Source organism: Triticum aestivum, chromosome 4A (genome assembly GCF_018294505.1).
Source record: "Triticum aestivum cultivar Chinese Spring chromosome 4A, IWGSC CS RefSeq v2.1, whole genome shotgun sequence".
NCBI classification, from domain to species: Eukaryota; Viridiplantae; Streptophyta; class Magnoliopsida; order Poales; family Poaceae; genus Triticum; species Triticum aestivum.
In genome coordinates, this window is record NC_057803.1 from 191,609,184 (window position 1) to 191,623,754 (window position 14,571).

Genomic DNA, 14,571 nt, shown 5'->3' on the forward strand with positions numbered 1-14,571 from the left:
AGTTTCACTCAGAGTCAGATGATTCAAAAGCAGCGAAGGTGAAGACAAACATATTCAAAGAAAAGCTAAGTACATATATATATCGCGAGGTTCAGAACCGCAGATAAAAGTGCTAGGGCATCAGGCCCGAAAGAGTTTTAATGGTTACAAAGTCAATTCCGTCTGCAATGCAAGTGGCTGCTTCAACGAAGGTCTCCATGAAGGACTGGAACTGACGATGCTAGGTGTTGGCAACCTTGAGCGCTGCTGGCTTCTCTTCCTTGGACTCTTTGCAATGGACGCGAACCAGAGACAGAGCCACGTCAGTACCACATCGGGCGGATGCCTTCTTCCATGCCTGCACTCAACCGGGGATCTTGTTGAGTTGAGTCATTAGAGACTCGAGTTCATTCTGGAATCTCTCCTTCAGCCAGAGCTCCACGTTGACTCGGGAAACCACCACCTTCAGTCGAGCCAGATAATCCACGACGCTGGCAAGGCGAGATTCCTGTCGGAGTACGTTCATGGCAGCTTCATCCTTAACAGGAGAGTTGATGGGGTCCAAGCTCGTTTCAATCCGCCTAGTCTCTTCTTCAAAGTTTTGACAAAATTCTGCACAAGACAGCAAAATAATGAGCTGACGAGCTGTGTGAAGAATCAACAACTGTCAAGAGAAACTAGTCAAGCAGGAGAAAATACCTTCAAGCATAAGGAACAACTTCTTGGCAAGTCCCCCCAGATAAACCTCAAGCTCGTTCCTCTTCCGGGAGAGATCTTCAATCTTGTCGTTTAGGGCTACTTTGTCCTTCTTTAGATGTGTCACTTCCTTGTTGGCTTTGACAAGAGCAGTCTTCAGCATGGCATTATCTTCTTCTAACTTCCCAACTGAAGCCAGCTTCTCATCGGCGAGTGGTGTTTTCTCTTGCGGGTCTTTCTGTGCTGCTGCAAGATCAAGATCCTTATGTGCCAGAGCCCTCCTCATTTTCTCTAAAAAAATAACAACACTTGGTTCAGAAAGAGGAAAGGAAAGATGATATAGGAGACAGTCCAATCTCACAATCGGCAAGCTTTTACCATCCATACCAGCTGTTTCGTCCTTAGCCTTCTGCAAGTTCTGCTTGGCCAAGTCCAGATCAAGATTGAGCTGGATCTCCTTCCTCTTCAATTCAGCAAATTCGGATATGAGCTCATAAGATTTCTGAAGTCAGCTAACAAGATATGTCAGTCGACATAAACAAAGATTACTTGCTCCCGAGTGATGAAGTACAAGTTCACGATATTATGATAAAAAGAGTTCTAAGACTACTGCAGAATCAAACATCCAACAGTAGTCTCGGGGACTACACCCAATGGGTGCACTTGGCGTGCGCCCACTGGTTCGGTTCCATACTTGACTTGGTCAGTCTAGTCGCCCAGAAAAAAAAGAGAAGAGAAAAGCAACTGCAACATTGATTCTCAGACCACCGCCGACTGCCCGTAGTTGACCGCGGTCTCGGGGACAACACCCAGTGGGTGCACTTGGCATGCCCCCACTGGTTTAAGAGATCACTCGACGAGACCCGTTCAAGACCGAGTGGATATATTATAAACAAGTTCTAAGGCCCCCCGCCGAATCAAACATTGGACGACGGTCTCGGGGACTACACCCAATGTGTGGGATCACGCGTTCCAGCAAAACCCTTAAGGTTCAAACACTAGGGTGCGCGAAAAGATCTCCCCCCTATCGATCCTTGTCCTAACTTAGCCTAGATCTCACGAACTAACTCGACGTACTCGCAACATAAAGGACACAAGATTTATACTGGTTCGGGCCACCGTTGTGGTGTAATACCCTACTCCAGTGTGGTGGTGGTGGATTGCCTCTTTGGTTGAGGACGAACAGTACAAGGGGAAGAACAGCCTCCTCAGGTTGAGGTGTTCTTGTGCTTGGTGCACTTGTGTGGCTGAGGATGATGTTGATGATCCGTCGTCGTCCTCCCTTGCCTATGGTGGTGGCTAGTTCTATTTATAGAGGCCCTGGTCCTCTCCCCAAATATTGAGCGGGAAGGGAGCCAACAACGGCAAATTTGAAAGGGGACAACCAGTACAACATATCCTGACAAAAGGTGGTCTTCGCCTGCCAAAGGTTCTGGTGGTGACGCCGTCCTGGGCTCCATGGTGACCTCCGTCCTTTTGGTCCTGGTCTCGTTGCACCAATATGGAAACCTTTGCTTGATTCCTCGATACTCCACGCCTGCGCTTGCCCCCTTAGCACCAAAGAGGAAACAAGGATGCTGTGCGCGCTGGCACCCGCCTGGTCTCGATCGTCATGGCTTACGTCACGGCAAACCTCACGAGGTTTGCCCGACTGTCGGTGTCAAAACCGGCGGATCTCGGGTAGGTGGTCCCGAACTGTGCGTCTAAGGAGGATAGCAACAAGAGGCAGGGGACACGATGTTTTACCCAGGTTTGGGCCCTCTTGATGGAGGTAAAACCCTACATCCTGCTTGATTTATTCTTGATGATATGAGTATTACAAGAGTTGATCTACCACGAGATCGGAGAGGCTAAACCCTAAAAGCCAGTCTATGGTATGATTGTCTATTGTCCTACAGACTAAAACCCTCCGGTTTATATAGACACCAGAGGGGGCTAGGGTTGCATAAGGTCGGTTACAAAGGAGGAGATATACATATCCGTATCGCCTAGCTTGCCTTCCACGCGAAGTAGAGTCCCATCCGGACACGAGACGAAGTCTTCAATCTTGTATCTTCATAGTCCAACAGTCCGGCCAAAGGATATAATCTGGCTGTCCGGATACCCCCTAATCCAGGACTGCCTCAGTAGCCCCCGAACCAGGCTTCAATGACGATGAGTCCGGCGCGTAGTGTTGTCTTAGGCATTGCAAGGCGGGTTCTTCTCCATATTTCGAACGTTTGTAAAGTAGTATCCGGTCCCATAAATGTTTGGACCTCTTGGCTTCTGTGCCCAATAAGGGCTATCTCCCACGCATCGAATGAATACGAGGCGCCAGGGCGTTTTTACATTCACCCCCCTAGCTAGATAAATAAATTATCTATTAAAAGCATGAGGATTCTCAGATCCGATCCATGCCGTCCTCCCCCAGCGAGAATCCATCAGAGCGCGCTTCGGAAAGATCCATTCCAGCATGGCCGACCTCCGCAGCTCCTCCTCCCGCCCCCGTAGCCCTAAACCCGGTGATTGGGAGAGGTGTTCAGTCCCACACAGTCGATTAATTGAACTGCAGACTAAGGGATTTCTCCCTCCAGCATACATGGTGCCCGTTCGAGCCGGGCTTGCCACCTACAATGGCGGGGAGCAAGCGGAGAGATTTCCCAGTCCCTTTATGGGGAAGTGGGTCTGCCTTGTTCCTTATTTATTAAGGGGACTCAGATTTCCAATTCATTCGTTCCTCCGCGAGCTCCTAGAGTTCTACGGCCTCCAATTACACAATTTCACCCCTGCCTCCATTCTACACATCGCCGGCTATGTTGCTCTCTGCGAGTTGTTCCTGGGCTGCGAGGCTCACTTCGAGCTGTGGAAAAGGCTATTTTGCCTCGTCCCTTGCACACAGAGGGGGTCACTTTATCAAGTGGGCGGAGCCGAAATATGGCGCATCGCCAGAACCGGATACCTGTCCGGTACGCCGAAGAAGTCGTCCGAAGACTGGCCTTCGGAATGGTTTTTTATGGAGGACGTTCCCCTTCCGGACCCTGTTCGGCGAGGTCTCCCTGAATTCAGCAATGCTCCCCTGAAGAAACGCAGAAGTTGGCGCCCATGGAGCCCCAGGAGGAAGACAATGGAGAAGTCCTTTACCTGATGAACCGGATTAAAGCACTGGCTCAATTAGGATTGACAGTAATCGAAGTTATGTCGATTTGCATAATGCGGGGAGTGCAACCACTTCAATATCGTGGGCACCCCTTGTGGTGTTTTAACGGGGCGGATGATGCCACCCGCTGCGGGCGTAAGGGTCCGGACAATGCGGCCGCTTTAGCAAAAAATTTGTTCGAATTCTCAAAGGGAGAGGAAGAGGAGTTCATCCGCATCAAGCCACGGGATGGATTCTCCATGTACAATCCTCCAAGCTGGGTAAGTTATATCTCCTTACTCCCATTCTTCCCGCATTCCTTGTAGTAAGTATTCACCTTGCCACTTTGCGGCAGGAACTGCGAAAAGCCATAAAGGAGGTCAGCAGCCCCTCTCCAGAACCAAAGGACCCTGACCGGGCCCTCGACTCCGGACTTGAAGAAGATACAGTTATATTCGTGGAGCTGATAGACCGGAAGTTCTATCAGTTAAGCTGCGATGATGCCATGGTGGCCATTACAACCGACTATCTCGGACCGCTTCCTGCATCGCACGTAAGAAAAAACAAAAATCCCAACTCCAAAAACTAGGATCCCCTTTTAGACACTTCACCTCCCATATACATATGGCGTTTTTACAGGGAAGGCATTCGGGACGCCCTGCCGAACCCGCAGCAACTCGCCAACAAGAGGCATCGAGGTCGGGCAGGCCAAAAAGGAAGGCGGTCAGGACGAAGATGCCAGCGCAAAGGTATAATAGAAACCCCGCTCCATGGTTGTCATCTTTCTCGAAATGTAACGACGCCTGTGTTTCTTTAATAGAAAAACGCTCGCCGAAATATGTCCGACGATGTTGGTAATCACGCTTCCACCAGTCGGGCGCCAGGAACGGACATAGAGGCGGAAGCCGATATGGGGCGGGCACTGGATAATCCTTCTACAGAGGATGCAGATATATTATCCGCTACAAATTCAGAAGTGGAAAGCGCCATGAATCATAGACGCCGCCGGGCCGTACTCCGTGACGCTTGTTTCTCACCAGAGGCCTTTGATGCCTTCAATTCTGGAGAGGCGTACCTCCGTGTTGCTCAAGACGGTCTAGCCAGAGCCATGGATCAGTATGTAAAGGATGTACGGGTAAGTAAATCTGACGATTTATATGTATCAGTAGCCCCTGAGACTTGAAGTAGTTAGCAGAACTGATTTAAGGATCATCTTTATTGTGTAGGTTCTTATAGAGAAGAATACTAGGCTGTCACAGGAGCTGGAGGAATGCAAGACCCAACTGCGGGCCACCGTTGCCGCATTGAAGGAACCGAAAAAGTCCCCCGCTGGTAACATTTACTTTAAAGAATGATGGTTACCATATAGTTTGCGGCGTGGCTGCAGATCTAACAATAGATGTTGCAGATGAATCCGGAAAAACTCCGGAGGACTAGCATGTCGTGTGACAGCGAGAGGCTGCCGAACGCGTGCTGACTGAGGTTAGGCGGGAGAGAAACAATCTCCAAGACGCCAATACCAAGCTGAGTGTGGAACTGAAAGACGTTCGAGCCCAGCTTGCAGAATCCGAGAAGGAGAATAAGCGGCTTCAAGGCGGCATTTTCAGTAAGAAGCCGACTAACAAGGTTATGTCTGTAGGTATGCTGATGGGTCGTCCCGCGGAGGAAATGCCCGGATCTGCGGGTGATCTTCTATCCGAGCTCTCACAACTGCACCAACAAGTTCGGCAGGTGATGTAAGGTGTTGCCCAGGCCTTGTGGCCATCTGTCTCCCTGCCAGAAGGAGTTGCAAAGCTTACGGAGAAGCTCAAGGGAGCATGGCGGCGCTTCCGATTATGGAAGATATCGGAATGCCATCAAGGTGCCAGGGAAGCCTGGGCCATGGTGAAGACGCGATATACCAAGGCTGACCCAAATCACATGGCCGAGGTCAGACCTGTTTGGCCCAACGGAAAAGAGATCCCTGTTAGCTTAGTTTATGGCGAGTAGAATTAGCCGCAAAGTATTCCCAACAGGATTGTAGGCTAGACAGCCTGTTGGATGGTATAGAAGAGGAATTTAGTCAGTCTGCATGACTATGTAATTAAAGTGACATGTATAATGTCTTCTAGCCGGATTGTAGATCATTTGTCATGGCGGACCTTTTCACTTCAACATCGGGACCCGATAGTTCGGAGTGTATCCGAATACCCGCTAGGGGTCATTAGTGCTTGAACAGACAAGTGCCCAACTAGTTATGTTATATTACATGGGTAGTAAGAAACATCTTCCAGGAAGAATAGTTCCGTTAAGGGTTCCTTTCCCTGGGTACGCATGCCCTAAAGTGCATGTCCGAACTGCGATAGGAAACGTAGGAAAAAACATCTAGGGGCACATACGGAAAATAAATAAAAATCATCTTTTGTTCACCGACCGAATATTCCCTTAAGAACGCTAGCTTTCGGCTTCACCCAGTCTGAGGTACACATCCGGCTGACCCGGCAGTAACAATCGCAGAGGTGCTCCCCTTATGCCCTAGCCGAATTAACGGGAACGTAGGGCATAAATACAAGAGCCAGGCAACCCAGCTTGGCCAAAACATAAGTCATATCGATGCATATAATGGCGAAAAAAAGTACATGCGGAAGTATAACACATGTGCGGGGCACGAGGCCCAGATGAATAATTAAGCTTTTATGAAAGAAGCGCCCAGGTATGATGAGCGCGGCTAGCGCATCTATAATGTGCAAGCGAGGAAGAAGTTGGCCCTTGAAGGCCTAGAGAAGGAATAAAAGAAAGAGAGAAAGAAAAACAAGACAGATAATGTATATGCAAAAAATGGACATAGGAAAGAGACGAACAGAGAGTCCGGCGCTAGGCGTAGAATCTTCCGAGCCTGGCCGCGTTCCATGGGTTCGGCTCGAGTCGATTATTCGATGCATCCCGCAGACGGTACGCTCCACCGGTCAGAACTTGGTCAATAATGAAGGGACCTTCCCATTTGGGCTTGAGATTGTTCTTTTTCTTATCTGGCAGGCGTAGAACTAATTCGCCAACATTATAAGTTTTGGCCCGTACTTCTCTGCTTTGGTATCTACAAGCCTGTTGCTGATAAAATGCGTCACGGGCTTTTGCCACGTCGCGCTCCTCCTCCAGGGTGTCCAGACTGTCCTGCCGATCGAGCTCGGCTTCTCTTTGTTCGTACATGCACACTCGAGGTGAGTCATGAATTATGTCACAGGGCAAGACTGCCTCTGCGCCATACACTATAAAGAAGGGTGTATATCCGGTACTACGGTTTGGCGTGGTCCGCAGCCCCCAGAGTACGGAGTCGAGCTCCTCTACCCAGTGTGTGTTAGACTCTGTTAAGGACCGCACTAACCTGGGTTTAATGCCGCTCATTATAAGACCGTTTGCTCACTCAACTTGGCCATTGGTTTGTGGGTGATAGACTGAAGCATAATCGAGCTTGATGCCCATTTTGCTGCACCAAAGTTTTACCTCATCGGCCGTGAAGTTCGTGCCATTGTCAGTGATGATGCTGTGGGGGACGCCATAACGGTGTACGACCCCAGATATGAAGTCTATCACCGGTCCGGATTCGGCTGTTTTAACAGGTTTGGCTTCTATCCATTTGGTGAATTTATCCACCATGACCAGTAAGTATTTTTTCTTGTGGGTTCCCCCTTTAAGGGGTCCAACCATGTCAAGCCCCCAGACCGCGAAGGTCCACGTAATGGGGATGGTTTGGAGGGCGATGGGTAACATGTGGCTTTGATTTGCAAAAAGCTGGCAACTGGCGCAGCGTTGGACCAAGTCCTGTGCGTCTGCCCGGCCCGTCGGCCAATAGAATCATGTATGGAAGGCCGTGCTTACAAGAGCCCGTGCTGCGACGTGGTGACCGCCGAGTCCGGCATGAATTTCTGCCAAAAGGTTCCGCCCTTCCTCTTCGGAGATGCACCTTTGAACGACTCCGGTAGTGCTTTTTATATTGTTCTCCCTCATGGACCCTGTAGGCCTTAGATCGCCGCACTATGCAGCGTGCCTCATTTTGGTCCTCCGGAAGTTCCTGCCTAGTTAGGTAGGCCAGGAATGGTTCTGTCCACGGGGCTATGATGGCCATTATTACGTGGGCTGAAGGTGTTGTTTAGGTGGCAGAGCCTCCGATTATGTCAGAGTGTTCGGTATCGAGTGTTGTGGGCGGATCCGGACTAATATTGCCAGTGTTCCCCTCCCGTACCACGGATGGCTTAAACAACCTCTCTAAAAAGATGTTGGGGGGACCGCATCGCGTTTTGCGCCGATGCGGGCGAGGATATCCGCCGCCTGATTGTTTTCCCGAGCCACATGGTGAAATTCGAGCCCCTCGAACCGAGCTGCCATCTTTAGGACATCGTTACGATAGGCCGCCATCTTCGGATCCTTGGCATCAAAGTCTCCATTTATTTGGGATATTGCGAGGTTCGAATCCCCATGCACCTCCAGGCGTTGAATGTCCAGGGAAGCCGCCATCCGAAGACCATGTAACAGGGCTTCGTATTCGGCTGCATGGTTGGAGTCTATATACAGTATCTGCAGTACGTATTGAACTATATCTCCGGTTGGGTACGTCAGGATGATGCCAGCCCCTAGTCCAGCCAGCATTTTGGAGCCGTCGAAGTGCATAATCCAATTGTAGTATGCGCCGTACTCTTTAGGGAGTTCGTCTTCCGTCCATTCGGTGACAAAGTCGGCCAATACTTGCGATTTAATGGCTCGCCGAGGTTTGTATGTCCTGTCGAACGGGAGGAGCTCAATGGCCCATTTAGCAATCCGGCCCGTTGCATCGCGGTTGTTTATAATATCATTGAGAGGCACCTCCGAGGCTACTATAATCAAACACTCTTGAAAGTAGTGTCGCAGTTTCCGGGATGCCATGAATACCGCATAGGCTATGTTTTGATAATGTGGGTACCGTGATTTGCATGGAGTGAGCACAGTGGATACATAATATACCAGCTTTTGAAGAGGGAATTTATGTCCATCCGCTTCTCGTTCGAAGACGAGCACTGCGCTTACAACTTGATGAGTTGCCGGAATGTATAATAGCATTGGTTCGCCGATGTTTGGCGCGGCCAGGATTGGGTTGGTTGCCAGTATGGATTTTATTTCTTCCAATCCGGCTGTGGCAGCGTCCGTCCACTTGAAGTGTTCGGTGCACCGAAGGAGGCGATAAAGGGGTAATGCCTTTTCTCCTAAGCGGGAGATAAAGCGGCTTAGAGCCTCCACACATCCAGTTAACTTCTGGATTTGTTTGAGGTCTGTTGGGGTAGCCAACTGTAACAAAGCTCAGATTTTGGCCGGATTAGCTTCAATACCTCTACTGGAGACAATGAAACCCAGGAGCTATCCGGCTGGTATGCTGAAAACGCATTTTTTGGGATTGAGCTTGATGTCGTATGTTCGGAGGTTGTCGAATGTGAGCCTCAAGTCGTCTATCAGAGAGTCGACGTGTTTGGTTTTGACAACCACATTGTCTATGTATGCCTCTACGGTTTTGCCAATTTGTTTCTCCAGACATGTCTGAATCATGCGCTGATATGTTGCGCCGGCGTTTTTGAGCCCAAAAGGCATTGTGTTGAAACAGAAGGGACCGTATGTTGTGATGAATGCCGTTGTGACTTGGTCGGACTCCGCCATCTTGATTTGGTAGTAACCGAAGTATATGTCGAGGAAACACAATGACTCGTGTCCTGCGGTAGCATCAATAATTTGATCAATGCGGGGGAGGGGGAAGGGATCCTTTGGGCAAGCTTTATTGAGGTCCTTGAAATCGACACAAAGGCGCCAGGATTTATCCTTCTTTGGTACCATCACCAGGTTTGCTAGCTAGTCCGGGTGTTTTATTTCTCTGATGAATCCGGCCTCCAATAACTTGGCTAGTTCCTCTCCCATGGCCTATCTCTTAGGTTCGGAGAAACGCTGAAGAGCTTGCTTGACCGGCTTGAATCCCTTTAGGATATTGAGGCTATGCTCGGCCAGCCTGCCTGGGATTCCTGGCATGTCTGAGGGATGCCAAGCAAATATGTCCCAATTCTCGCGCAGGAACTCTCGAGTGCGGCGTCCACGGCGGGGTTTAACTGTGCCCCGATGGAGGCTGTTTTTGTAGGGTCCATTGGGTGGACTTGGAATTTGACTATTTCATCCGCTGGTTTAAAAGAGGTGGACTTGGATCTCTTGTCGAGTATCACGTCGTCCCTGTCCACTGTGGAGCGTAGCGTGGTTAATTACTTGGCCGAGAGGGCTTCGGATAATGCCTCGAGGGCCAGTGCGGCTATTTTGTCTTCGGCGCGGAGTGCTGTGTCTGGATCACTGGCGAGAGTGATGATTCCGTTGGGCCCGGGCATTTTGAGCTTCATGTACCCATAATGGGGTACGGTTTGGAAGACCGTGAACGACTCACGTCCTAAAAGGGCGTGGTATCCACCTATAGTTCTCTGGCGTACCGAATACCATATCTAGTGTGATTTTCCTAGCGCATCATGCTTCCCAACTGGGTATGATTCCTCTAAAGGTTGTGCTACTTTGCTCAATGTGGTTCCAGTCTATTTCCATTTTTTGAAGAGTTTCCTCATAGATGAGGTTTAATCCGCTGTCGTCGTCCATGAGTACTTTGGTGAGTCGAAAGCCGTCCACGATTGGACTGAGGACCAGTGCTGCTGGTGCTCGGGCTGTTCGGAATTTAGGTTCGTCGCTGGCATTGAAGGTAATAGCCGTGTCACTCCATGGATTTATTGCTGCTATGTGGCAGATTTCGGCCATGCTGCTGAGTGTTCGCTTGCGCCTATTATTTGACACGAAGGTGTCAAAGACTGTTAACACCGTATTGTTATCCACGGGATGGTGCTCTGTGGCATTTGGGATAAGAAGATCCCCACCACTTTTGGCCACCTGCCGGAGTAAACAACATGCTCTAAGGCTGCGAGTTGGTATTGTATCCACTGTGCTATGAATTTTGCAGGGTCCGTTAAGCCATCCCCCCAATACGGTTCCGTGCCCTGTAGAGGGTTTTTGCTTCTTTGTAATGAACTCAGGTGTCTATGATAGTGCACCCTTTTACCTCGGACTGGGTGCATATACGGAGCCGGATTATCCCAAAATTTCGTTTCAGTTTTCCAGGCGCTTTCCATCGCACAGTACTTTTGTACTATGGACGCCAAGTCGGCGAAGCGTGATATGTCACGACGACTTATGGCATTAAGGATTCCCTTTTCTGTGCAGTTATTGCAGAAAAGTGAGAGTGCATCTTCCTCGCATCAGTCCTTAACCTTGTTCATCACAAGGAGGAATCTGGCCCAATAATGATGTACTGTTTCATGGGGCTCTTTCCTGATGTGGGAAAGATCGTTTATGTCTGGGTGGGTGGGTGGATTTGAGTCCGGACCCCTACCCGATCTGAGACCCAGGGGCTGAGGGGTTTCCGATCTTGGAAGTTCGGATTCCGTTATGTTGCCCGATGAGTCTGGCCCGCTGCCTGACACTAGGTTCAGGGTTTGGGTGATGTCCTCCCGTAAACGGGTATCCGGCTCAGAGAGCTCAGGAATTCGGACATAGTTAGTCTTCAAGATAGAGGGAGAATTGCCGCATTGTTCCTCCACCAGCGCAACATGATGGGTGACCGGTGAAGAGTTAATCTCCCTACGATCGGGTTTATGCCCAATCCAATCATAGTCTGTAGCGACTCCCAAGGCGGCGATGCGATCCAAGAGTTCGTTTAGGGAGGAGAGCACCATTGGATCCAGCTGCTCGGCGAATTCTGAGCCGACGTGGAGGCTGTTTTTGATGACCCGAGAAGTCATCGTCGGTGCAGCGGCCGAACATGCGGTCATGACGAAACTGCCTAGCCAGAGAGTCTGGCCGACAGCCAGAGCTCCCCCTGCGGTAATGTTGTTTTAACAACAAGATGAGGCATCCTTCCTTACGGCGACGTCACAGAGGAACTCTCAATGGAAGCACCAATGTCGGTGTCAAAACCGGCGGATCTCGGGTAGGGGGTCCCGAACTATGCGTCTAAGGCGAATAGTAACAGGAGGAAGGGGACACGATGTTTTACCCAGGTTCGGGCCCTCTTGATGGAGGTAAAAACCTACGTCCTGCTTGATTTATTCTTGATGATATGAGTATTACAAGAGTTGATCTACCACGAGATCGGAGAGGCTAAACCCTAAAAGCTAGCCTATGGTATGATTGTCTGTTGTCCTACGGACTAAAACCCTCCGGTTTACATAGACACCAGAGGGGGCTAGGGTTACATAAGGTCGGTTACAAAGGAGGAGATATACATATCCGTATCGCCTAGCTTGCCTTCCACGCCAAATAGAGTCCCATCCGGACACGAGACAAAGTCTTCAATCTTGTATCTTCATAGTCCAACAGTCCGGCCAAAGGATATAATCCGGCTGTCCGGATACCCCCTAATCCAGGACTCCCTCACTGACCTTGAACTCTCCGCCCCTCACGAGATGGCATGGCGAGGCCGCTCCTGAGGAGGTCTTGTGTCGTCCGCCCCGCGAGGCTTGGCCCCTCGCGAGGGTCTTGATTCCTTGTTGATGAAGATGGGCCGTACAGGCCTTCTAGCAAAGCCACGCCATGGGCCGCAGGCAGGAAAGTCTGGGGACCTCCGTTCCCAGAACGCCGATAGTAGCCCTCGGGCCCAAGGCGTGCTCGGGCTTGGCTTCGAGGCGAAGCCATGGGTCAAGTGCGGAGCACTGTGGGCCCCAATAGCCTGCGGCCTCGGTTGATGCGTGGTGGTTGATTGGACGTGGGTGTCTCCGCTTCCCCATGCTGTCTTGATACCCGCCTGGCTAAACGGCCACCAGGGTCTACACGGTCATTCTTCCATGGCTTGCACCATCCTCCTCCAATTCCTCTTCTTCTCCCATACTCTACTCCTCTTTCCAATCCGACCTTAGATTTGCTCGCCTCTTCGCCATGGCGCCGACACAAGAGGACAAGGGGAAGAAGCCTCTATCTTCGGCTAGTGCGCCCTAGGCCGCCGAGCCTGCAGTAGGCCGATCGCTGGTGCTGAAATGATGAGGCCATGGGCAAGGTGCGTCCCATGCTCGCATCCAGCTTCAACGAGTGGGGAGAGACGGTGGCTTGGCCTGCATCCTGTGCTCGCGTTGACCGGACGGCCACTGAGGTCCCCTTCTTCATCGACGCCCTCTGGGCCAGCTTGGTCCCTCCTTTCTCCGCCTTCCTCAACGCATTGCTTTCCCATTATTAGATCCATATGCTTCACCTTGATCCCCAATCCGTGACCCTTCTTGCCGTCTTCACCTTCGTTTGCGAGGCCATGGTAGGCATTGCTCCTTCCGTGGCTCTTCTTCACCACTTCTTCTCGTTGCACCTGATTGATCCTCGGCAGAGCTCTGGATGCCCGAGCTTTCAATCCATGGCGGCGACAGCCGGCGACGGGATCGACTTCGAGCTTCCACCATCCACAAATGGGTTTCTGACACAGTGGGTGTTCGTTGACACCGGAGTGCTCAGCCACCTGTGCTCCTATCCGTCTGGGCCCGCCATTCCTAACTCCGGCTGATGCCACCGGAGGCTCACCGATCCGTGCCTTGTCCCCATCTAGCTCAGATTGAGATGTCTCAAAGACCTTGGCGTGACTGCGCCTATGGTGGCGAAGGAGTTCGTCCGGCGCCGAATCGCTCCGCTTCAGCGCCACTCCCGGCCGATGTGGGCCTTGCTCAGCAGCCAGGACCACAGGAGACTTTAGGAGTCTATGCTCCCCCATGAGGTGCGGTGAATGGTGCTTGAGGTCCTGACAGGTGTCCCGTTGCCGGATGACTAGCCGAGCAAGAGTTGTGTTTTGTACCGTTGCTCGAACAAGATGACCTTCATGGTGCGGATGCCCTCCTTCAACGAGTGGGGGCTATGCCCAGCTAGCCTCGTGGGGCCCCACGAGAACCCCATCATCGTGGTTCCTTTCCTTGATGCTGGCACCGAGCTCTCCCCAAGTGTTGGTGCAGGGGGCGTGCACCGCTGGGGCTCCTGATGCCTCCGCAATCAACGTGATGCACGTGACGAAGAATCTTTGTGTGACCCTGCTTGGCTTCTTGGGCGTGTATGGGAAGACAAAAGATACACCTGAGGCACGGGAGGACCAGCAACATATGCACGGAAAAGACGGCATACATCAGGGTCATGCAAGCTACGCTCTTACCAAAGAAGAGAAGGAAATCTTCTTTGAATGCCTGCTCAGTATTAAGGTACCGTCTGGCTTCTCGTCGAATATAAAGGGAATAATAAACATGGCAGAGAAAAAGTTCCAGAACCTAAAGTCTCATGACTGCCACGTGATTATGACGCAACTGCTTCCGGTTGCATTGAGGGGGTTCTACCAGAAAACGTTCGATTAGCCATTGTGAAGCTATGTGCATTCCTCAATGCTATCTCTCAGAAGGTAATCGATCTAGAAATCATACCAAGGTTAGAGAATGATTTGGTGCAATGTCTTATCAGTTTCGAGTTGGTGTTCCCACCATCCTTCTTCAACATCATGACGCACGTCCTAGTTCACCTATGTGAAGAGATTACGTTTTGGGTCCTGTATTTCTACACAATATGTTCCCCTTTGAGAGGTTCATGGGAGTCTTAAATAAATATGCTCATAACCGTGCTAGGCCAGAAGGAAGCATCTCCAAGGGCCATGAAAATGAGGAGGCCATTGAGTTTTGTATTGACTTTATTCCTGACCTTAAGCTGATTGGTGTTCCTGAATCGCGGCATAAGGGCAAACTGGATGGAAAAGG